The sequence below is a fragment of the Lissotriton vulgaris genome, chromosome 10, assembly GCF_964263255.1.
Source record: "Lissotriton vulgaris chromosome 10, aLisVul1.2, whole genome shotgun sequence".
Lineage (NCBI taxonomy): Eukaryota > Metazoa > Chordata > Amphibia > Caudata > Salamandridae > Lissotriton > Lissotriton vulgaris.
The window spans coordinates 960,756,152-960,781,524 of record NC_141698.1 but is presented as its reverse complement, the minus strand read 5'-3'; positions in this window follow the sequence as shown (position 1 = coordinate 960,781,524).

The following is a 25,373-nucleotide window of genomic DNA, read 5'->3' as shown; positions in this document are numbered from 1 at the left end:
TTCTACAAAACATAATTTGTAAGGTATGATCAATAATATTCTAAATAATAGTAATCCATCTTATGTGAAGCTGTAAAATCACGTTTTCGTTCTTCATACATTGCCATGAGGCCTGCACATTTCTACGTTTGGAAGCATTACATTCTCTTCTGCAACAGCCACATAACATGGAGTCTTAACAGCATTCTAACATTCCTAAACATTACTACATTAGCTTCACACTCTAAAATATGCATTCTACATTGATTAAACACTCGTGAGTATGTGCATTTCTATATATTTTCGACACTCTTAGGTGCTTTAACTAGATTTGTGCATCTTACATGTAAATATGGTGTACTTATACATTTTACTCAAATTGCGCTCTCTCAGAAGCAATGGTTGCTTAAAATAATGCCCAGAAAGCAGCACTAAGGAAGTGGGAAGATGATAGCTGGGATGAACTCCTATCATCCTCTAAAAGAAATGATCAATTCCTGTTTTGGTAAATTATAGCAAATGGCTCAAAGGCAGAAATCCTGACCCAAGAGTATAATCTGGACCCTAAGACCTGGTATAACCATTTTGCTCACCTTTATGCTGTTGTTAATGAAGAATCTCTAGCTACGGTTACTACATTTATGTCATCGAGCCAAGCACCTGTCTTCCAGTTTACCATGGCAGAAACAACAAGGGCAATTGCTGCTATAAAATCGTCTAAAGCACCAGGCCCTGATAAGATCCCGGGCGACTTATTTAAACATGAGCCAGATGTATGGGCCCCTTATATAAATTTTCTTTGCAATGGTATTGCTAATGGCCAGCCTGTCCCTGCTTCATGGAAAGGAGCGTAGATAGTTCCAATCTATAATAAAGGTTCCAGGAAGGAACCTGCAAATTACAGCCTCATCAGTCTTCTAGAGATATTACAAAAAGTTTATGCTAAACATATTCTAGATAGGTTGAATGTAAATGTAAATGTACATGTATTTATATAGAGCAAATCACCGACCCGGTATCTAAGCGCTTGCCTAGGGAACCCGTCCTGGCATTCCCCTGTGAGATCGCCCGGCAGGGTATCCACAAGGTGAAAGCCAGGCATCCCACCTCGAGGTGCCGTTGTGGAGATTAAGCTAGCTGTTGCCCAGAGTCGCAGAGTGTGAACCGGTGAATCGAGTAGGCACCGGAGTGAGAATTGTCAAGTCCGTGGACATTTTACGACTCAAGACCACGCCGAGCCGGGAATTGAACCCTGGTCCCGGGCTGACCTCTGCTTCCAGGTCTGCCTCCTCTAACCAGTGAGCCACACTTCTCCATGATGATTGGATTGTGGACACTAATGTCCTCTCCTTTTGCCAAGCAGGTTTCAGGAAGAAAACAAGTACAATAGACCAGGTCCTGAGTCTAATAATTATTGCGTGGAAGTATATCAATCAATCAATCAGTGACACTTATAAAGCGCGCTACATACCCGTGGGGTCTCAAGGCGCTGGGGGGGGGGGGGGGGGGGGGGAGCCGCTACTGCTCGAACAGCCAGGTCTTCAGCTTCTTTCTGAAGGAGAGGTGGTCTTGGGTCAGGCGCAGGTCGGTCGGGAGGGAGTTCCAGGTCTTGGCGGCCAGGTGGGAGAAGGATTACAAGGTTGCGCCGTGGGAATTTGTATGTGGCCTTCATTGATTTGAAGGCTGCTTTTGATTCTATTCCCAGGGATTGTCTTTGGTCTAATCTTTTGCAGCAAGGGGTCCCTAGTAATATATTACTACAGCTTATTAGGTTACATGAGAATACATACGCATATGTGCGCTGCGGGAAAGCGGGTGAATTGACAGAGGAGATACCTGTAAAAAGGGGTGTGCACCAGGGCTGTGTCCTGGCGCCAATACTGTTTCTCCTGTATGTCAATGACATGATCACAGCACTTAAAAAAGCTAACCACGATTCCCCGAAGTTGGAAGGTGAACACATTTGTGCTTTAACTTTTGCAGACGATACCATCCTATTATCTCAAACCCCTAGGGGTCTTCAAAATCTTTTAAATCCACTGGATGGATATTGTAGACAAAAGGGTCTTGAAATTAACCCAATAAAAACCAAATATATGACTATCAGACCGCACAAATGCTTCAAAAACAAAATGCAGTCAAGTGGAGTTAGCCTGGAGCTTGTGACAAATTTCATTTATCTGGGGGTGACCATAAATGCTGACCTTTCTTGAAACCCCCAGATTGTGAAATCTAAAACTATTCTCAACCAAAATGCTGGCCCAATTGCAAAAAAACATTTTTCAACATCGTCAAAGCCAATCACCCCTGCTTTATTAGTTTATAAAGCTAGGGCTCAATCAGCTGCCTTATACGGCTCAGAGTTATGGGGAGGTGGGGCTCTCTCCCCATTATCCTTAGCAGAGAATAAAATCATGAGGAGATTCACTGCCCTGCCACAAAATACCCCAGTGATACCTCTCATGATGGACCTAGGTCTTAAGCGAATCGAGCATAAGGCCATATGGATGTCTCTTTCCTATTGGATTAGAGTATGGACAACGGAAGAATTGCAGACATATAGACAGGCAATAAGTGAATTAATTACTCTTGATATCTTTGTTACATTTCCGTGGCTGACCCACATCCATACGTGGTTTTTGCGTTTGGGTCTGGGCAGATATTGGGAGCACCAGGAACAGGTTACCCCTGACTCAAAAATGGAGTGTAAAACCATTTTTTGGAACTACATTGATCAAAGTATTGCAGTATGCCCTGGCCATGGTACACTCACTAATCGTTTTTTAAGTTTTAAAATAAGTCCCTTCTTCGAGTCCTATATGGATGATATTGAGCCCCTTCTAGCTAAAGTACTTTATCTAAAATTTAGATACAGTACATTGCAAATTAGGAAATTTACGTCTAGGTGGGGGAAAAGGGCTGATGAGGGCAATGATTCTATTTGTACTGAGTGTGCTTTGGGTAGACAAGAAGACCAAGCTCATGTTCTATTTTTGTATTTTTACTTGTTATGAAACCCCAAGGAAAAAATGGATTAGCCCATTGGGTAGGAATTTTGGCATTAGACAGTACACCGAAATGTTACGCATCCTCAAAACAGATACCTCTAGGTTGGTTGTATTCGGATTGAGCAGATTCTTACTAGGGGCCAATTTTATTAGATTAAAACGAGGTTTGAAATTCTGACATGTGAGGGAATATGCCAATGTATGATGCTGGGTCTTGCCCAGGCGATGTCTTTTACTTTTTTATGTCTCCACACTTTTGTGATAAATACTATACAGCTGAATCATGTAGATGCTCTACTGTTTATAACGTATAATGTCCATGATTAATAACGTAGCTAGGAATTATGAATTTAGAGTGTTACTGCTGTTTGATTGTAGATCCAGACAAATATCTCTTATAGGCTGCTATAATTTAAAACTAATTGAAAAAGCACTTTATGTCGAGAACTTCAAAAAATTGCACTTTATGAATTAGCAAATTTATTATTAACACTGTATTTTATATAGATTGTTTTTATCTTATTTTTATATACATTTTAATGAAATTGATGAGTTTCTATTGCTTTGATGATTCGGTGAATCGAATAAAGATGTTTACTTACTTACTTACAAAATAAGTATATTAATTAATGATAGCAATTCTGTAATGTGAAACATCACTAAACAACCGGTGTCTAAATCAAACTAAAGTTTATGCATGTGGTCCTCACCCAACCTTATCATGTTTGCATCCTTTGCTGTGGGCTCACTTTTGTAAGAGGCACTAGCCCTTGTCAAGCATACCACCTTACCACAAAATAAGAGAAATAAACTTGAGCAAAAAAATTATTGCTGCCACCTTCCCCTCTGAAAAAAATGTTGTGTGGCTTGGTAAAGCAGTGATAAAGGCATGCATCCAGGTGCTGTCCTCCTGCCATTGCTAATCTCAGGACTGAGGAAAAAATACGAGAACAAAAATAAAGAAATCAAAGGAATGAATAATAAAAAAGGAAAGCAGTAGGCAGAGAAGTGTGAAGCAAAAAAGAAAAAAACATAGTCAATTCAGGGGCAACACTAGAGGTGGTACTGGTCTTCTTGAAGGCAGGAGCCATACTCTGGTATTTTCATGTACACTCCCAAGTTGCTGCATGTTCTGCTTGCATGTGTTGATAACGATTTTGTGAGATTTCTGTATGTGGTCACACTATCTGAGCATATTTGTCCTGCGACTGGCAGAACATGGACGAGATACGAGGTGACATTGCACAAGGCAAAATAAGACATTAATGTTGTGTAAAATGTGGCATGTTGTCCCGAAAAGCATTGCGAGATCCTGATCTTGATGTGAAGGGCAATTTCCACGTCATATACATGGGGGCAGATTTATGTTAACTGGCGCATCCCCTGGGATGCGCCAGTTAACATGCGCCACAGTGCACCACTGCTATGCCACCCATGGTGCGCCGCATTTATGATGCGGCGCACCATGGTGCAAGTAAGTGAAGATGCGTGATGCATCTCTCGGCGTAGGGGCGGCGCATTGCAGGAGTCATGTCGCAAGTGCGACATGACTCCTGCAATGCACCGGAGCCACCTCTGCAATGCATGGTGCGTCACCCTTACGCCTGCTTCATGCAGGCGTAAGGAATTGACGTAGAAAGTGACTGAGTGAAATCTCATAGATTTCACTGAGTGAAATCTCATAGATTTCACTCAGCCACTTTTAGGAGGCGTTCCTGTGCAGGAACGCCCCCCCTGCGCAGGAACGCCTCCTTATGGCGCAGGGCTTTCCAACGTGACGCATCTCCTAGATGCGTCACGTTGTAAATAGGGTGCATTGTTTGCGCCGCCGTTGCGTCACATTAAGGGGCAGATTTATGTTAACTGGCGCATCCCCAGGGATGCGCCAGTTAACATGCGCCACAGTGCGCCACTGCTCCGCCACCCATGGTGCGCCGCATTTATGATGCGGCGCACCATGGTGCAAGTTAGTGAAGATGCGTGACGCATCTCTCGGCGTACGGGCGGCGCATTGCAGGAGTCATGTCGCAAGTGCAACATGACTCCTGCAATGCACAGGAGCCACCTCTTCAATGCATGGTGCGTCACCCTTACGCCTTGTTCAAGCAGGCGTAAGGAATTGACGTAGAAAGTGACTCAGCCACTTTTAGGAGGCGTTCCTGCGCAGGAACGCCCCCCCTGCGCAGGAACGCCTCCCCATGGCGCAGGGCTTTCCAACGTGACGCATCTCCTAGATGCGTCACGTTGTAAATAGGGCGCATTGTTTGCGCCGCCGTTGCGTAACATTAAGTGACACAATTGCGGCGCAAGGAGGCGCAAGGGCCTCATAAATCTGCCCCTAAGTGACGCAATTGTGGCGCAAGGAGGCGCAAGGGCCTCATAAATCTGCCCTATAGTTCTAGTGTGAATTATATGTATTTCACATGAAAAAAAGATTTGATTTTGCCCAGATCCGGAGTATTGTTACAAGTTCGGAATTTGTGTTTAAGTGAACGTTACACACTGAATGCCGGTGTTACTTAACTTTGGACATAAATAGAACTCACATCAACCGAATCCTCGGTTTGCATACCTTCCTTAAGGGCCTCTTAATGAATAAGGGGGCGTAACCAACTAAAAGAAAGTTGTAATAAATTGGTGGGAAAGTTAGAGATATTGGCTAAACGACATTGTTGATAAACAAATATTGCTTATTGAATACCTCCGAACCTTTCTATCGATGTATTCCTTTTATTTGGCTACACCTCCTAACTTGTTTGTAAATTTCCGAACCATACTTTGGCAACATGAATAATAATGTGACCCTTTCCCCGGACAACGAGTGCACACTGTTAATGGCAAGGAGATATCAAAATCACAGGCTTCAAAAATAATTGTCATAAACTGGTATAGAATCCAATTAACTAATTAATAGGCTGACCAGATGCTGAACTGCTTTATTTCAGAGAATAATTCAAAAACAGGAAATAGGCAAGGCTCGGAGAGTAATTAACAACTGCCTGTAAATGTCTCCGAACTTTACAATGCTATAATGTCATTAAGCGAAATTAAAGACATGAATGCAAAACATTGTTAAAGTAAAAACGGAACCTTGGGTTCAAATTCACGTCCCGAAGATAAGATTGATACTGATCGGTGCATAGCACTATCTTAGGAAAAGTAATAGACATAGGGGTGGATTGTGCATTATGCAGTGAGGCCCAGAACCCACCATTTCTGCACACCACAATGGGTCAGAAATTCAGCTTATGGTATGACAACAATCCATCAGCTTGTTTGCATAACAGCTAAGACATGCACACCACTTGCATTATAAGGGCACGTTGGGCGCTGCCACAGTACATTCATATTGCATTCTGAGTGCAGGTTAGACCTGTGGACTGCGGGGTACCAATGACAAAAGCACTGAGCACAGGGATCCCGACACTGGCCTGGTCAGCTCCCTGCTTCTTCTACACACTGGCTAAAGTACTCCGGCGGAATCAGCCAATAAGGAGAGAAAACACTGATCTACACTAATATTAAAGAGACAAGGGGGAACTGACAGTGCTGCTGCGGCCTTACTCTGCTATTGTGCTGACCCTGCTGGGGTTACAGTGCAGAGAAAGATCCACTGATGAGCATCAAAGTTCACAGGCAGAAGGGCCAGTTGTAGCCCCCCCCCCCCCACTGCCACTGACAGTTACTTGAGTATAAGGTGCTACTGCTACTAATATGAGTAAGTGTTGAATGTGTGTGTCTGTAAGTGCTTGTGTATGTGTGATGCTGTGTGTGGCTCTATATTTCTATGTGTGTCTGAGACTACCAGTGTTTGCTTATGTGAACATCTGATGTGAGTTGAGAATTCCAGGCCTCTGGGCCTGTGTAACACAAAGTGTCCCGGGTGTGCAACTACGATTTGCACACACTTTCTGTGCACCCATGGTCATTTTGTATTACAGAAGGCGCTGCAGACTCATGGGCAGCCCATTCTGTGATACAGATCAGGCTGCCACACATATAGCGCTTAACAAAACTCTTGCAAAGGGAGGGGATGGGTCCTTATGACTCATGCTGGACCACTTGAAGTATATAAGCCAAGAGAATGCCTCTTGTGGTAATCATTAATAACAATTAGTCAATTCACAAATGATCAAAGCACAACAGAGTTCATCATAGGGAGACTGACATGATAAATGGCACTCAGGCAAATATATCATACACATAATTAAACAACAAATCACATAGACTCATACCCAACATTAATTATCACAGGATCAGGATGGGTATGGTCAATGTCTCTTAGTGGTTAATTCCATGCATGACTGTGGTAGAGATATGCAGCGACTGAAAATACCACATGTCGATCGGGACCAACACTTGGGAAGCCATCCCTGTACATAAAACTAAGGCTAAACAGTCAATATCATCCTCAACTAAGGTGAACCAGTCCCAATTCCTGAGGAGACCCTGTGGAATGCTGGGTTTGAAACACATAAAAAAACAATTTTATTGGGAGCTTTAAAACAGGATCTTGAAGATGCCATTCCCTTTGACACATGACCATGATCCCCCTGCATATCTCTACCATGCCATGAATGGATTTAACTACTAAGAGACATTGGCCATCCCATCCTGCTAAACTGTGGAACTGGAACAGCATTCCAGAAAAACCGATAGTTTATGCATTATTTATCACTAGGGGTGGGCGGGCAGCTACGCTCCGTGCACGGAGTGTGCGTAGTGCCGGCTTCTATGCATTTTGCGTACCAGGCGTAGAATTCGGAAGTACGCACGCTCCGCAGACGGTGCGTAGCTGGCCGCCACCCGCCTCCCTCCCGCCCTCTCACGAGAAATGCCCATGCGCGGCCGCCCGCGCATGAGCATTAGTACCGAAGACGGCGGCGATGAAGAGAGGGAGCCCCGGAGACGCGGCGGGCAGCGGCGGGCAGCGGCGGGCAAGGTAAGTGCCTTTTAATTCTTTCTAACATTTAAATTAAAGTATTTAGGGAGGGCGGGAGGGAAGGAGGCCTGCGGTGCGTAGTGGGGCTACGCGGAGTGCGACGGTGGGCGTAGTTTCTCGCCCACTTCACGTAGCTCCGCGAAGCCCCACTACGCCCATTGCGCCTAGGGCTATTTATCACTGATTGGTAATGGCACTATGCACTTTATGCACTTTTGTGTTATTAAATGTTGAGTATAAGTCTGTGTGATTTGTTATATAATTATGTAATTTATGTCTTTTTTAAGTGGCATTTATCATACATAATCTTTTATAAATTACCTTTGGAACACTATATTGAACAAACTTCTATACTGTGTCATGCTTTGATCTTTTGTGGATAAATTCATTGTTCCTAGTGATTATCACAAGATGTCATTCTTTTGGTTTATACACATATATGGTTTATACACATATATTGCTCAAGATTTTGCAAGGACTGGTTTAAGGTAGCGGAAGCAGAGGAAAAAGAGACTGTCAGGAAGTGCACTGATTGTGGGTCACAAGGGATGGCACACAAACAGTGAGTCCTCGAGGGTGACCACTGCAAAGGAGCAATGGCAGTCGCATGGACCCCCAGACATACTCTCGCAGGTAGGTGAACTCTCTAAATGACCACCCAGCTCGAGGCTCCTTGACATCCTTTTAAAATCAGGCTGGGTGCCACCTGCACTGTGAAAGATGGATCGGCTACTTAAAACAACCAGCCTGGTTCTCACCAATGCACTGCACCCGGTAAAGTGTTGGATTGTGAAGGGATTTGGATTAATCACCTTCCAATGTAAGCAAAATCAAGGAAAGTATTGGACTTTGGAAGAATTAGGTTCACTATTCCCAGTCCAATCTAAGAAGCAGTAGGGAGAGGTTTGGACTTTGGTGGGGTTAGATGCAGATCAGAAACATGAAAAATATTGGACTTTGAAATATGTAGATATACTATTCCAATTTCTGATCATTTAAAAAAAACATTTAAATACCTAAACGCATAAAAATATTGAAGGACATTCAAAATAAAATGTTATGAATTATAGATTAAAATAAATCTAATAGAAAATTTTTATTTATAATAAAAAGATCCTGTTCAAATGTAAAAATACAATTAAAATAAATATACTTCCTTCTCTACTACCCAAAATACACCAACACAAAAGAAAATAAATTCAAAAGAAAATATTAATGACATTAAAATAGCAATTAAAAAAAACAATTACAATTTAAACAGATAATATAAAATTCACTTGAAAATATTAGTTAATATACTTGTCAATGAATTAAAAATGTATTACATTCAAATAAATGACATACCAAATAATCCGTTAATTAATTACCATAATGAATTATCGAGTAATCTATTAATGAACCTAAACAACTAATTACATTTAAAAACAATATTTAATACTTTTAATCCGTTTCCACCCTAATCCCATTCAAATCCAAGAACCCACAATTACTTTATGCATTTGTAATTATATTTTAGAAAACTACACATTAAGGGGCTGATTCCGATTCGGTAACATGCCCTCCGAATAGCCGTACGGAGCTTTTTTCCCGTACAAATCGTATGCAGAACCATACCCGTACGTACGATGTAGTACGATGTTTACCCTAAGCAGTTCTCTGTATGAATCGTACCGAAGACCGTACAACTCACTAATCCGTACGTATCGCATTCGGAACGCGCAGTGCGCGGTGTCCGTACGGATCGAAGCTGCATTTTGCGACCCAGAAAGTACGAATCATATCAACAACACTCCGTACGACTCTTTTTCTACGGGAGCATAAAACATCCGTAAATGCAGATTTCACTTCGAAATGCGTACAAAACGGACCCCCCGGGTACGGTGCGTACACCCCATGATTGCAGGGGTATGGGCATCGGGGTACAGTGCGTACACCCCTGGATTTAAGGGGTATGGTGTGTATGTCTCCGTACGTACAACCCATGATCGTAGGTGTACAGACCGTAGGGGTACGGTTCGTACACCCCAAGGTCATAGGTATACTGTGTGTTAACCCTGTGCGTACCCCCGTGATTTTAGGGGTACGGTGCATATGTGATAGTGTTGCCCTCCGTACGAATTGCTCATACGTGACTTTTACCGTACAAATTGTGTACTCATTCCCCGGTCCGGATCGTACTTGGCGGGTCGTACGGCATTTTTACGAATCATACGGTTCACTGTGCGGGTCGATGTCGTATGGATTTACTCTTCATTTTCGTACGGTTCGCAATGATTCGGATGTATTTTCTCGCAACGGATCGTACTACGCGATATGGACGGATTCTTACAATTCATACGGAAATGGCTACGAATACGAATCGTTGTACGGATTTGTTTCCTGCATCGGAATTGACCCCTAAAAGTGAGAATATACACTTAAATATTTAAAATTTCAATTGAACAATTCACTATTTTACATAATTTCCAATTAAATATGTAATTAACATAAAAATGTAATTTGAAATAAAAGCAATAATTATCATTTAACCCCTTGCATGCTGCACATATTTTCACGATGTGCTGGTGATTTAAATATAGGGCGGGATTTGGACTGCCCCTGGCTGTCCTCCACACATGCCCACTGTGACGTCGGACGGTCGGGCCATCCGAAGCATGCAAGAGGTTAAATAACTTCCCACTCTATTTACCCTACAAACTCAACATCTTGCTACTTAATTCTAGGTTACTAAATAAATGTCAAAACATGTTAATTACACATTAAAATTTCAATCTATACAAAAAACAGCTATTCTAATAAAACTAATAACTAAATGATTTAACTATTACAGAATAAACCAATTAAAAGCAATATTTAATGCTACTATATTAACCAATATTAAAAAAAACAATATCATATGCTTAACTAATGATATTCTTAACTTCTATATTCTGTCTGACTGTATTTATTTTACTTATCAGAATTTTTGATACTCTATTGTTGTACCACAATATTTTGGAAATTATATTTTGGCCATTCATTATATGAAGCTGTAATTTGAATCAGGACTTGACTTAGACTTTTTTCCGACTGATGGTTCCTTCATCAAAAAATAAATCTCCTTCAGTTCCACTTTTTAAAATGGGATTTCGTATGAACGCTCCTGCAACTGCTCAATGTTCTTAAATGTAATTTAATGTAATGTAATGTAAAGGACACTTTTATAGCGCTCCTATCACTCCAAGGAGTATCTTGACGCTCACCCAACCTAGATGGAAGGGTTGGAGGGAAAAGAGATAGCTTACACTTTGCCCTACACATTACACCAGCGCTCTGCAGGCAACATCAGTTAAAGAAAAGACCCAGGTTTTTAATGCTTTCCTGAATTGAGTTTCTTGGGACAATGATCGTAAAGAGGGCGGCAGCTTATTCCAGGCCTTGGCGCCCAGCACAAAAAGGGATTTGCCACCTTTTTGTTGCCAGCTTGAATCGAGGGATTATGAGCAGATTCTGACTGGCAGACCTCAAACAGCGTGTCGGGTGATATCTTCTGAACCCATTACACAGGTATTTTGGTCCTTGCTGTTGAAATGCCCTGAAGGTGATTATAAGAATCTTAAAGAGAATCCTTTTACCAATTGGTAGCCAATGGAGTGCATTGAGTGCTACTAAGGCTGAAGACCTACGGGGCCAACGTAATACAAGGCGGGCCGCTGCATGTTGGACCATTTGTAACCTATGGAGTACGGCCTTATTAGCTCCAGCATATAAGCCATTACAGTAATCCAATCTGGAATTTATTAGGGCCACTGCAACCGTTTTTCTGGCCGGCAACAGGAGAAGATCAAAAAACTTCCTCAAAGCTTTTATAATCTGGAAGAACGTCCCAGCTACGGCCACCGCTTGATGTTTGAAAGACAGTTGATCGTCGAACTTGATACCCAAGTTTCGAGCAGATGTAATTGTGTTGGGGGGGGGGGCTTCTGCATCAGCAGGCCAACACATTTTTGGGGAAAACAGATTATGATTCCCAAACGGCAAGATTTCTGTCTTTCCAGCATTACATTTTAAATGATTGTCAGTCATCCATTTAAACGTCGCTGCTAGACGTTCCTTAAGATCTTCCTCGGCACCAGGCCGTTCCCTGTCCAACACCAGGATGAGCTGGGTGTCGTCAGCATATGATATTGTACTGATCTGGAATGATGCGATCAGTTTTACTAGGGGTACCATATACAGATTAAAAAGTACAGGACTTAGACTCGAGCCCTGAGGGACCCCGGAGCTGACGACCTTTGCTTCAGACTGGTATTGACCGAACACTGTGACTTGGTGTCTATTGCTGAGGAAGTTCCTGAGCCATGCCAAGGCCTGCACTCCTACTCCTGCGGCAGCCAACCGGTCCACTAAGATGTTATGTGAGACCGTATCAAAGGCTGCCGACAGGTCAAGTAGGATTAGGACAGCCTTCTTTCCCTGGTCCATGGCCGTTCGTAGGGTCTCTGCTGTAAATAGCAGGGCCAACTCGGTAGAGTGTTTTGACCGAAACCCTGACTGGTCGGGATGTAGGATGTTATTCTTCTCCAAAAAGCTCGTCAGTTGACTATTGACAAACCTTTCCACCAGTTTGAACAGCACCGGAAGCAGGGAGATAGGACGCAGGTTGGAAAGGGTGGTAGGGTCAGCTAGTGCCTTTTTCTGGAGAGGCTTGACAGCTGCAAGCTTCCAGTCATTAGGAATGTCTGCCGTAGCTAATGATGAATTAATAATCCTATTGATGATAGGATTAACCACCTCTACTAAGGTCTGTAGGACTAAAGGGGGACAAGGATCAAAAGGGGGTCCAGATTTGCTGGCCAGAATAGCCTTGGAGGTCTCTTCAAGGGAGACCGGGGCAAATTCCTCCAAGCGGGCAGAGGTCCTCACCTCCTCTGTCTGTTCAGCAACTACCGGGATAGCGGGTACTGGAGGGAAAGTCTTCACGATGCCGAGTATCTTATTGTCAAAATAATCAGATATCGCATTGCAGAGATTTTGAGACGGAGGAATCTCCTGCGAAAGAGCTGATGGGTTCATAAAATCCTTTACTATCTTGAAGATTTCTTTTTGTCCCTGGCCCGCCGTGGAGATGGCCTGTAGGTAATGGGCTTTCTTGGCTAACTTTATTCCAGCATGATACTTCCGTCTCGCTGATCTATAGGCGTTGCGGGCGGTAGCATCGTAGTTTCTACGCCACCTCCGTTCCAAAACTCTTACTTCTCCCAGTTCCAATTTCAAGGCCAATGAAAACCATGGGGCACTCTTTTTGGTCTTAGTGGCCCTTGGATTCTTATTGCCAGTTGGTCCCAGCCAGGCACCCGCTCTGGCAATCCAATCACAAAAGTTCTGATTGTCAGCAGAAGTATGACCTGATAGAACCGGTATACTGACTTTTAACTTTTCTGCAACATCAGGTCTGCTGGGTAGTTCTTTCCAGTTAGGAGTGTATTTTTCCTCGGGACTTTTAATACTTTTTATAGTGGTGACCATAGGTTTAGGATTTAGAGCAATATGAAAAGGAACAAAGAAATGATCGGACCAAATCTGAGGGCTGGGGGGCTTAACTCTCAGCCTAGTGGAATTTGAGCAGATACAATCCAATAAATGTCCTGCTAGATGTGTGGGTTCGCGATTCAGAAGAGTGAGTCCAAGCACGTCTATGATATCCATAAAGCAACCAACTCCTGGTAAATGGAAGACATGCCAACGTATTTAGAAATGTAGTTTGTGACTATTTGATGGAGTAGGTGGAAGAAAATAACTTATTAGGCTATGCCAGTAATCCAGTCTTGAGTTAGTACAAGTGACGAGTGTAAACATTCGTTTTAAATTGCATGTAAACAGTCAAGTTTTAGAATCAAAATAGATATGTAGACTACAAGGAAAACTAAACCATATTCAATTAAGTTGATATGCAGTATCATATCCATAAGTTGCTACTGGGATTTTACAGCAAGTTAAAAATCATTGTTAATCCTATTGTAATAATTAAACTAGTTGAGTGCTCAAAGCTGAGTAGATTTCAGGCTTAAGTACTTTACAAGTCATCAGGATTATGTTTATATGTATATATAGCCCTTGATTGCCGTGGCGCCTTGACGCTGTGGTGTGTGAGCAGAAATAACGCACTGTGTTAACCGGGGACCTATGCAGAAGTAAACAACCATGTTTTCAGACCCTACCTGAAAAGCTGCAAACTGGGTTGAAGTTTCATGGCCAGAGTTTTGTTCCAAAGCTTTGCCACACATTGTGATATCATCCTGCCCCCTATCTTGCCCGCCTGGTCTTTATGAGCCATATAAGACCAAGACTAGCAGATCTAAGAGCACGTGGGCGGGTATAATGTGAAAACAGTCTTTGAATGTCCTCAGCACCGCCACCGTATATTGCCTTGTGCACAAGGCATAGAGACTTAAATTCCACCGGCTGTTTAACAGGAAGCCAGTGAAGCAATTTAATTCCTGCTGAATTTGACTGTCCTATGGGTATGCCCAGGAGTAGTCTTGTGGTGGCGTTCTGTACAGATTGCAATTTTCTCAACTGGGACCTGTCAATGCCCAAAAATAGGGCATTGCTGTAGTCTAACTTGGACAAGAAGAATGCTACCATCAATAGTCAGATGTATTGAGCTTTAGTTGAAGTTTATCAATCAAATATGCATGTGAAAACCGCAACCAGAGCTAATTGTGACCGGTGACCTTATATAGCACTTGGCAGATGCAGTACTCTGTCAAAACATGATAGGTTTTCCGTCCACCATATTACAAGTGCCATCGGATGTACTGCACTCGTAATACAGCACAAAGGATATCTGCCAGGTTTGGGATGGATTATCATGTCCACCAAACCCTATATAATACTTTTAATATTACAATTGTTGAAGAATGGAAAGGGGCGACCACTCGGTCCCCCCGAACGTATGGCGGAGTGCCTCGATCCCCCCGGGAAGCCATTTTTGGGCGGGAGGCGCGTCTCGGCTGGTATGCCCGAAGCGGCGTAGCCGGGGCGCGCCTTTTCCCGCCCTGGAGTGGGCTGGCCTAGACACCGACGTAGCCAGCCCCGCCCTAGGGGCAGGCAGGGGCGGGTTCTCGCCCGCCCCGAAGACGGATAAAAGAGACGCAAGACCAGAAGACGTCCTCTTGTTCTTGTGCTCCGAAGCTGCACCTCCTCGCTACCCGTGAGCTCGGGACAGAACGAAGAGCCAATTTTGAGCGTTTTGATCTTTTTCTTTGTCTTCTAGATACTTCGTCGGAGAAATGCCAAAGAAAGTCGCAAAGAGGATGACGACCGACCAGATGGTGCGGGCCCTTTGCAAAGAGGTGTCCGACATAAAGAAACGGTTGGCGAATCGGGACGGGGAGGAGGGTTCGGGCCCTGCGCCGGCTGGAGGGAGACCTAAGAGGCCGAGAAGGGTTCCAGCCGGTGGAGACGTCCCGGTCCCCTCTGTACCGCTCGAGGCGCCGACCCCAGTACCAATGGAGGGGAATCCAATCCCCGTTGTCGTCACCCCGACATCCAAAGAAGACATGCCCCCCGAGCTGGCAGCACAGCTAGCAGCTTGGTTGGGGGATAGTAGTGATGGCGCCACGGCTGCCGAGGCACAGGCGCTGATAAAAGGGCTTCGTGAGAAGAGAGATGCAGCTAAAGTGACTGCGCCGTTGGCGGGAATAGACAAGCCGCAAGCGGCCGAAGCTGCGTCCGGTGCAGGTAAGCGGTCATTGCCGATTGCAAGGGACGAGTCAGCACCCTCTCGTAGAGAGAGATTGGGACAACATGTGCCTTTAGCTATAAAAGAAAAGATCTGGGCTGGGGAGTACGTGAATATTTTCTCCTTGCTTGTTGATCATTATGAGGTGGAGCATGTTAAAAGTCAGAAGGACCTAATGCATCCGAGTGTTTGGCGCGCAAAAATGGCCGCCTTTAAGGTAAATGAGAATATTGGCAACTGGGGCAATGCGTGGGGTATTTTTACATCGATTTTGGGGGAACGTAGGCCCGAGTTGCTTTCTGAATTTCCCATTTATCAATCACGAATTATGGGTTACTCGACAGCGTATCAAGGTAACCATTGGTTTTGTTATGACAATCTGTTCAGGAAAGAAAAGGAACATAACAAGGGTTTGACTTGGGATTGTTACGATTCTGTAACATGGGATAAAATGAAAGAATCAGGAATGTTAAAGGTGCCATTGGTTGGGAGCAATGTTGTAGATTACTCCCGCCAAAATGTGGGGACGCCCTTTCGACCAAGTACGAGCACCGACGATCAGTCGAGGCCCGCAGGCAATACAGGGAGGAAGGGTTTCTGCTTTAATTTCAACAAAGGGAAATGTACCAGACCTCCGGGATCGTGTAAATTCAAACATGAGTGTAGTACGTGTGGGTCGTCCCATCCTGAGTCATCGTGCAGAGCCAGAACGGGTGAGAATGGGGGTAAGGGTGGCGCCAAACAGGTCTAAACTAGTCCGAGGGGCGCCTTTACCAACCCCGATTGATACCTTGGCAATGATTCCCTGGCTCAGTGAATACCCGGATCGTACTTCTGCTGGGGTGCTGCGGAACGGTTTTTCACACGGTTTCCTCATCCCGGTAGGGGACTTTCAGGGTGTAGGGATTTGCAAAAATCAACTTTCTGTTTTACAACATACATCTGTGGTGCAAGAAAAAATTCAGAAAGAGGTTAGCCGGGGACGGGTCGCTGGCCCGTTTAGTGTACCCCCGGTACCGGATTTTGTTTGTTCTCCGTTAGGGGTGGTCCCCAAGAAGGACCCAGGTGAGTTTCGTTTGATCCATAATTTGTCTGCTCCACACGGCCTTTCGGTGAACGACGCAATTGATCCAGAAGTTTGTTCGGTGCGATACGCATCGTTTGATGAGGCAGTAGCCATCTTGAATCGCCTGGGGCCCGGGACGTTGATGGCGAAATCGGATATCGAGTCAGCGTTCCGGTTGCTCCCGGTACACCCAGACGATCAGCGTCTTTTGGGATTCGGGTTCCAGGGGTCATTTTACATGGATAGGTGTATGCCAATGGGATGCTCTATATCATGTGCTTATTTTGAGCAATTCAGTACTTTCCTGCAATGGGTGTTCACGAAGAAAACGGGTTTCCGAAATGTAATGCACTACCTTGACGATTTTTTGTTCCTTGGTCCCGCCGGAAATCCCGAATGTGCTCAGGCCTTAGCTGAATTCTGTGTGTTGATGGGTCATTTTGGCGTGCCATTGGCACCGGGTAAAACTATGGGTCCCACGACTTGCCTCGAGTTTTTGGGGATCGAGTTGGACTCAAGGGAGGGGTGTTTCCGTTTACCAGCTAGCAAAGTGTTAAAATTCAGGGCAGCCCTCCGAGTATGTTTGAATGCATCTAAGGTTACACTGCATCAGTTGCAACAATTAGTGGGAAAGTTGAACTTTGCCTTGAGGGTGATCCCAATGGCTCGCCCTTTTTCCCGCTCAATTGCCCAAGCGATGGTTGGCCTAAAGGAGGGTCATCATCGCACGAGGTTATCGGCTGAGGTCCGTCAGGACATGCGGATTTGGTTAGCATTTTTGGCGGACTTCAATGGCCGAGTCGTCTGGAACAAGCCAGCCGTGTCCTCAGAAGAGCTTGGGCTATGGACAGATTCAGCAGGAAGCATAGGCTTTGGCGCCATCTTCGGCACAAAGTGGTCTGCTCAAAGGTGGCCCCTATGGTGGCACGAGAAGGGGCTAACGAGTAATATTGCTTTCCTTGAACTATTTCCCATTCTGGTGGCCCTGAGAACCTGGCCAGAAGGGTTCAGAGATCATTCTGTCGTGTTCTGGTCCGACAATATGACCGTGGTAGAATGCATCAATAGTCAGGCAGCCCATTGTAAATTGATTTTGAGGCTGCTCAAAGAAATTGTCCTACTGTGTATGCAACTGAACGTGGTATTCAGAGCAAAACATGTCCCAGGGGTGATGAATCAGGCTGCTGATGCACTGTCTCGTTTTCACATGCAGGCTTTCTCGGGTTTCCTTCCTTCAGCGGACCCGGAGCCGGCACCCTTCCCCGAAGCTCTCTGGTCTCTCGGTGCCCCGAACTTCGTCACCTCGTGGGAGAGAGTCTAGCACCCAGGACAAGGAAGGCATATGAAGGGGCGTTCCAGGCCTATTTAGCCTTTTTGGGGGCAGAGAGAGGGGGACTTTGGGGTCAGGAAGAGTGGGTTGTACTTTTTCTGATGTCCTTACGTAGGGCTGGGAAATCGGTGGCTACGGCCCAAAGGCATCGTGCCGCCATTTCTTTTGTTGCCAGGGCCCATGGCATCCTGGACCCAACAGCGTCTTTTACAGTACAGAAAGCGCTGCGTGGGTGGCAACGCCTAGAGGGTCGCAGAGTAGACGTGAGACGACCGATAGGTTTAGACAGGTTGTCCCAGTTACTGGCCACACTCCTTAACACATGCTCGTCCCCTTTCGAGACCTGTTTGTTCCGGACTGCATTTACGCTGGCATTTCACGGGGCTATGAGAGTTAGTGAGCTAGTTGCAAGGAACAAACAGGATGTGACGGGGGGCTTGTGCAGGGAACATGTTCAGATCAGGGGTGATGCGATGATTGTCTCCTTTCTCAGGTCCAAGACTGACCAAGATGGGAGAGGGGACTGCACGATCATTCGCAGGAACCCCGAGTCATCCATGTGTCCGGTACAGTGCTTAGAAGATTACCTAGCACGAAGGGTGGCATCATGGGGGGGGACATTGTTGAGGCATGCAGACGCCACCCCGCTGACGAGGTTTCAGTTTCAGCGGGTGCTTGCAATGGCCATTGCCGCAACGGGCTTGGACCCGGGCGAATTTGGGACCCATTCCTTTCGAATAGGGGCTGCCACTGAAGCTACAGCCAGGGGTCTTAATGTAGAACAAGTGAAACGTGTGGGGCGCTGGTCCTCCAATTGTTATAAGAGGTATGTGCGATTGCACATGTTGTGAAGCTGTAATCATGTACTCACGCTTCTTGTCTTTTGTTTGTTTTCAGTTGCGCAAGCCTACGCGGCAGGGCGGACTGTGCAGTCGACCCAACACCAGGCCAGCGGTCGCACGTCACCGGCTGTGAGGAAGGAGGTGTGGGTCGTGGGCCACTCATACGTGAGACGGGCCGCAGACGTATTCAAAGCAGGTGACATGATTGACGTACCTGGGGAATACGGGTACAGAGTGTCCTTCTACGGAAGGGGCGGTCTCTGTATTGACCAGTTTCAGGAATTTTTTGAGGGTTTGTTAGAGCGGATGAGGTCACCGCCGTCCATAGTCATAGTGCATTTGGGGGGCAATGATTTGGTCACCACCGGTAGACGACTTCTCCTGGAGGCTATGCTTTCCACAGTAAGTTGGTTAGCGAGGAGAGTTCCGGGGTGCATAATTGCGTGGTCTCATATGATCCCACGAAAAGTGTGGCGGGGGGCTATCTCGATCCCTGCTTTGAATCATTCTGTTAGAAAATTGAATAACAAAGTGAGTAGGTTGTTCCGTTCCAAGACATTGCATTCGATCTCGCATAGTTGTATTAATGATGACAGTATGTATCTGGGGGATGGTGTGCATTTGTCGAGGGTGGGGAATGAGTTACTCATAGGTGACTTCTTAGCTTGGTTAAAATCGTTAAAACATGACCTTTAGGTAGGAGTTTTGTGGGGGGTCCGGATAGCCGGTCAACTATCCGGACCTGTGGCGGTAAGGTCATGATCGGTGAGCACTAATTGGTAGATCCCTATGAGTGGGCGTCACCCAACACGGATGGGAGCGCTCGGGAGAGGTGGCCATTGGCCCCTCAATGGGGAGGCGGTCCCGTCTAAGGGCGGGTCGCCGGAAGTAAAGGAAAGGCGGTCAAGGCCCCTTCCTTTGTAGGAGGGGTTACAGCCCCCTCCTGGGGGAATTTCCCGGGGCCAGTGTCATCTGCGACGGCAGATGCGGTAAGTTGTGTGGGGTGGGGGGAGGTCCACGATACCTTCTAGATACCACACACAAGTCTTCGAACGACCTTTAAATGGCGTCGAGTCTTAAGTGCCCCCGTCAAGTCAAGGGAAATTGTTAGTAGTTGCACTTGAGGTAAGCCTCTGTGCTGTCGCCCCTCCCAAGTGGGAGGGGTAAGTCTGGTTAGGGATCTTGACACCGGTTATGACCTTGCTGTTGGCCCTTAAACGTTAGGATGTACAATTTCAGTGTTTCTAGAGAATGTTTTTGTAGGATGCTAGTTCGGCTAGGAGAACCTCTGTATTAGAGAATATGTTAAGGTTAGCCAAACATCGCAATGTGATAATGAAATTGTACATAACATGAAACGTTTAATGTTTTAATTTTTTGTTTTAATAAATACGGCCGGGAGGGTCACTCCCTCCCACATCCAAAAACTTTAAGAACTGTTTCCGGTTTCCCTCCTTTTGGGGATTGTGTTGAGAGGGGGTGGCGGGTATCTCAGCCATATGGAAAGGGGCGACCACTCGGTCCCCCCGAACGTATGGCGGAGTGCCTCGATCCCCCCGGGAAGCCATTTTTGGGCGGGAGGCGCGTCTCGGCTGGTATGCCCGAAGCGGCGTAGCCGGGGCGCGCCTTTTCCCGCCCTGGAGTGGGCTGGCCTAGACACCGACGTAGCCAGCCCCGCCCTAGGGGCAGGCAGGGGCGGGTTCTCGCCCGCCCCGAAGACGGATAAAAGAGACGCAAGACCAGAAGACGTCCTCTTGTTCTTGTGCTCCGAAGCTGCACCTCCTCGCTACCCGTGAGCTCGGGACAGAACGAAGAGCCAATTTTGACCCACCCACCAGCCCCTGAGGACAGCAAGTCGTTGTGCAATAAAGTGAATTTTTATAAGTATGTTTTCCGTTTCGTTTACAGGCTGTGAAAGTATCAGTTTGTTGTTGATCATAATAAAGTATGGTGAATATCGTGTAAGTTGTTACGATTAAAATGATTTGATGTAGTGTTGCATTTTAAGCATATTCTTTCGGTCGTAGCGACCAATGTTTTCTTAGGTTTGAGTAAGAATTGTCGTATTTATTTTTTGGTAGGCGGTAAGGTCATGATCGGTGAGCACTAATTGGTAGATCCCTATGAGTGGGCGTCACCCAACACGGATGGGAGCGCTCGGGAGAGGTGGCCATTGGCCCCTCAATGGGGAGGCGGTCCCGTCTAAGGGCGGGTCGCCGGAAGTAAAGGAAAGGCGGTCAAGGCCCCTTCCTTTGTAGGAGGGGTTACAGCCCCCTCCTGGGGGAATTTCCCGGGGCCAGTGTCATCTGCGACGGCAGATGCGGTAAGTTGTGTGGGGTGGGGGGAGGTCCACGATACCTTCTAGATACCACACACAAGTCTTCGAACGACCTTTAAATGGCGTCGAGTCTTAAGTGCCCCCGTCAAGTCAAGGGAAATTGTTAGTAGTTGCACTTGAGGTAAGCCTCTGTGCTGTCGCCCCTCCCAAGTGGGAGGGGTAAGTCTGGTTAGGGATCTTGACACCGGTTATGACCTTGCTGTTGGCCCTTAAACGTTAGGATGTACAATTTCAGTGTTTCTAGAGAATGTTTTTGTAGGATGCTAGTTCGGCTAGGAGAACCTCTGTATTAGAGAATATGTTAAGGTTAGCCAAACATCGCAATGTGATAATGAAATTGTACATAACATGAAACGTTTAATGTTTTAATTTTTTGTTTTAATAAATACGGCCGGGAGGGTCACTCCCTCCCACATCCAAAAACTTTAAGAACTGTTTCCGGTTTCCCTCCTTTTGGGGATTGTGTTGAGAGGGGGTGGCGGGTATCTCAGCCATATAGTTAAATGATCTTGGTTTAGAGCTCTATTCATTTTTGGTTTGAACCGGGCAATTTTTGTAAATAGGGAAACTGTTATTGGGTTATTAAAACATGTACCTTCCTATGTGAGTTACACACTATGGCTGTCAGGCCGTGACAGGTTGCACCTGCTCTTTGTGGGGACTTGGCGTAGATTAGATGAACTGCATCGCCCAGAAGACCATCCGTCTGGGAGGGTCTACGCCTCATTAAATTACGGCCAGCTGGCCGAGCTTTGTGCGTAATTCTGGTGAACAACGAGGTCTTGTTGCAGAGCGACTACTCTGCCAATGGTAACTTCTTCGTGTGCCTTGGTCGAGAGGACGCTGGTTTCTGATGTAGTCTGGGCTTGGAGCTACGCTGTCTGTGATCCCTTGAGCCGGGTCCACAAGTGTTTATCGCTGTTCTAGAACCTCCCGGAGGAGCGGAAGTGTCTGGGTTCTGTTTCTTCTCTGCGGCTGCAGAGAGGAGTGTGGGGTGGAGATTCCGGTCGACTACTGGAGGAGCCGGTTTCACCTTCTGAAAGAAGTCAAGTAAGTCATCGGTATTTATCCCTGAAAGCAGTTATTTCAGTGGGAATCCCTGGTGGGGACAGTGGATATTCATGTACTCTTTTGAGACTTTCTAGGGAATCAAGACTTTTGTGCTGGCCTTTCACCGTCAGGATCTATTTGGGTTAAACGGAATCGGAAGCATCTTTCTGTGCTAGCCTTTGATTCCCATTCTCTCCAGTATCCGACAAGACATTATTCTCTTGTTCTTTCCTGTCCTTGCTTTATGGTTTTGCCTTACTATTTCAAAGGAATGAGAGAAAAGGTATGTATGTGTTTTGTGGTTTCTTATTTTGGGAAGGATTGAAAGTGGAGAGTGGAGTTGTAATAGTTCTGGTTTCATTTATAGGTAGCTGTCCTCCTGTTGAGAGAAGGTATCTCACTGAGAATAGAGGACGTTCTCCACAGGGGAGGGAGCCTTGAACAGGTATTGAATTACACTAGTGAGACCATATGAGAGTAGACAGTGTTGTAGTAACAGTAATATTAATCTTGTCTTTTTTGTTACAGGTATCTTGTTCCCGGCTGTTCCTACCCTAATTCCTATCCCGCGCTTGATCGCCATATTACTCTGGGTCTATTCTGTCCGAGTTGTGGGATGTTAAGAGTTGGACCCCTTTGAGCATCGCCCAGATCCTGAGGAGTTCTTGTGGTGGTGACAATGCCTTGAGTCAAAGAATTTCCTGTTTGAGATGAACTGCCATCTGCAGAGCATAAGGCAGTAAAGGGTTGAGGGGCCAAACTGGTCTTCAAAGAGGGAATGACAGTTTGGACGGGACACAGCCTCGCCCCTAAATCCTTCACCCCGGCCAACAGGAACCCCAGTAATTAGATTAGTGCTGGAATAATTACCTTCCAGTCTTCAGAACCAAGCTCATAGTCCAACATACATAACAACCAGTAACAGTAGGTGTGACCCAATGTCCAGAGATGGATTCCCATCAAAGTCTTGTTAATGATCAATATTATCATCTGGTCATCCAATTGTAGGGATGGTGCGTCTCTAGATCATTGAGACAATGTCCATACCCTCCATGAGAGACAGGGTTACGACCCCCAATTACTCATAGACCATATGTATGACCATTAAATGGGAAAGAAAGTGCAGTGCAGAAAACCAAGTGAAAGTGAGATTAAAAAAAGAATAGAGAACACATAGCGAGAAAACTTTAATAGCTTTAGGTCTCTTTCTGATTAAAACCAAGAACAGCGCAAAAAAGCAGTTTCAACAAATAGCTGCATAAAGGCTGACATGTTTCTGCCAAACAGGGCACAAACTCCCAGGGCTTTCTACAGGGCCTCTGTTCTAAACAATTTTTGTCACTGCATGCGCGTACTACATATATATAACAATAAACCAATAATGAAACCATCAAACCATAAAGGATATGTGTAACTATTCCTCCATGTCAATTGGTATAGTAATCACCTACAATAAATAAACAGTGATGTCAGTATATTGGATATGACAATATGAGAAAATAAAATAAAATAAAAAGGCATTCGATTTATCTTACTCACCCATAATGACAGGGGATAGGACCTCACCTCACCTGAACCAGGCTCAGGGTAGGGGAGGCCACGCGCTGTGAAAGCAAGGAAAAGGGGTGCTTGATAAAAGAGCAGGTTGGATTACTTCCTTACTCCTAAAATCTGTCACCTCTATCTTTACTAAACTTACATTCCCCTTCTTATTTGTTACTCTCTAAAAGAGCTCACCCACAAGTCCACTTAGAGGACAGTCACTCTGCAACTTTAAGTCTATCAGAAACCCTTCATAGAGTTCAATGAAGCATATCAAAACCGTTTTTAATAGTGCTGCTCCAGTGTACTACATTCTGAGGATCCCATCAAAGAACTCCTTACCTCTCCGTCGTTGCCTCAGACTGTACCTAAGTCTGGGGGAGGCAACGTAAGGAGGAGGGCAGGGCTCATTTGAAACCAAAGGCTCAGGGGCCTCAGCCAATGAGATTGTTTAGGACTTGAAAAACATATCAATAAGATCATATTAATTGTATCAATTCGGGAAACGAAAAAATGGTCGAGACTTACTTCTTAATCGTTTGTAAATGCTGATTGAGCTCTAGTATCGACAAAGTTGCCGAAATAGCATAGTCTCGCGATATATTGGTCTCTCATGAGGCCAATGAACTATAAACTGACGTTATGGCGAGCTATACAGTAGTTCTAAAAACTCGCAAGTCAGAGTGAACTCTGACTACGGCCAGCAGGCAAACTAACTCATCTTAGGTTCGTAGTCGATCTCTAAGTCAAAAATTAGAAGATCATAACTTAAGTGATGAGTAGAAGCCGTGAATCCGAAGAGAAGCATATCGCGTGCTCTGGCAGTAGTTATAAAGTCACGTGAGAAGGTTAAAACGTCACGTGAGGATGTTAAAACTACAGGATGATTACAAAGTAAACGAAAATGTTGTTACTCAGGTTCACGAGTATAAACAATCTCAAAACAGCCTATATTCAGCAAATTGATTTATCTCAATGTATGGAAATCTAAGCTTGCATTAATGCTCACTGATATCCAATGGCTACCGTGAACTACAAAATGACGTCAATATGGAACAAATTGTAGTTCAAAAGACAAATAATAGTTCAAAAACGAAATTATCGTTTACAAAGAACACTTTGTAATCTAGCAAGCATGCCAAGTGTATTATCAATTGATCAGGGGCTAGCAAAGTAAAAAGTAGGAGAGAGCAGATGATATTGCTCCTATGTGTGCATATATGGGCCCAGTGTGACAATATTTCTTATCATGGGGCAATACTTCTATTGATAAGACCAATACACAATGATAGTTAAGAGGTCTTGTACTTGTTACAGAAGAATGCCATCTCGATTGTAGTGATAGTGACAAAATGGGGGGGGAGGGGGAGGGAGTGTTTGACAGTTATAAAAGACTCAGTGTGTCACCATAATACCTGGGAATCTTTAAAGATATTAGACAACAAGGTATAAGTTAGTAAGTTAGGTCCAGAGGCAAAACAAAGTATATTGCTTTATGGATTTTGTAAGCTATATTGAATTCCACTCTAGTTTCAAGTGGAAGCCAATGA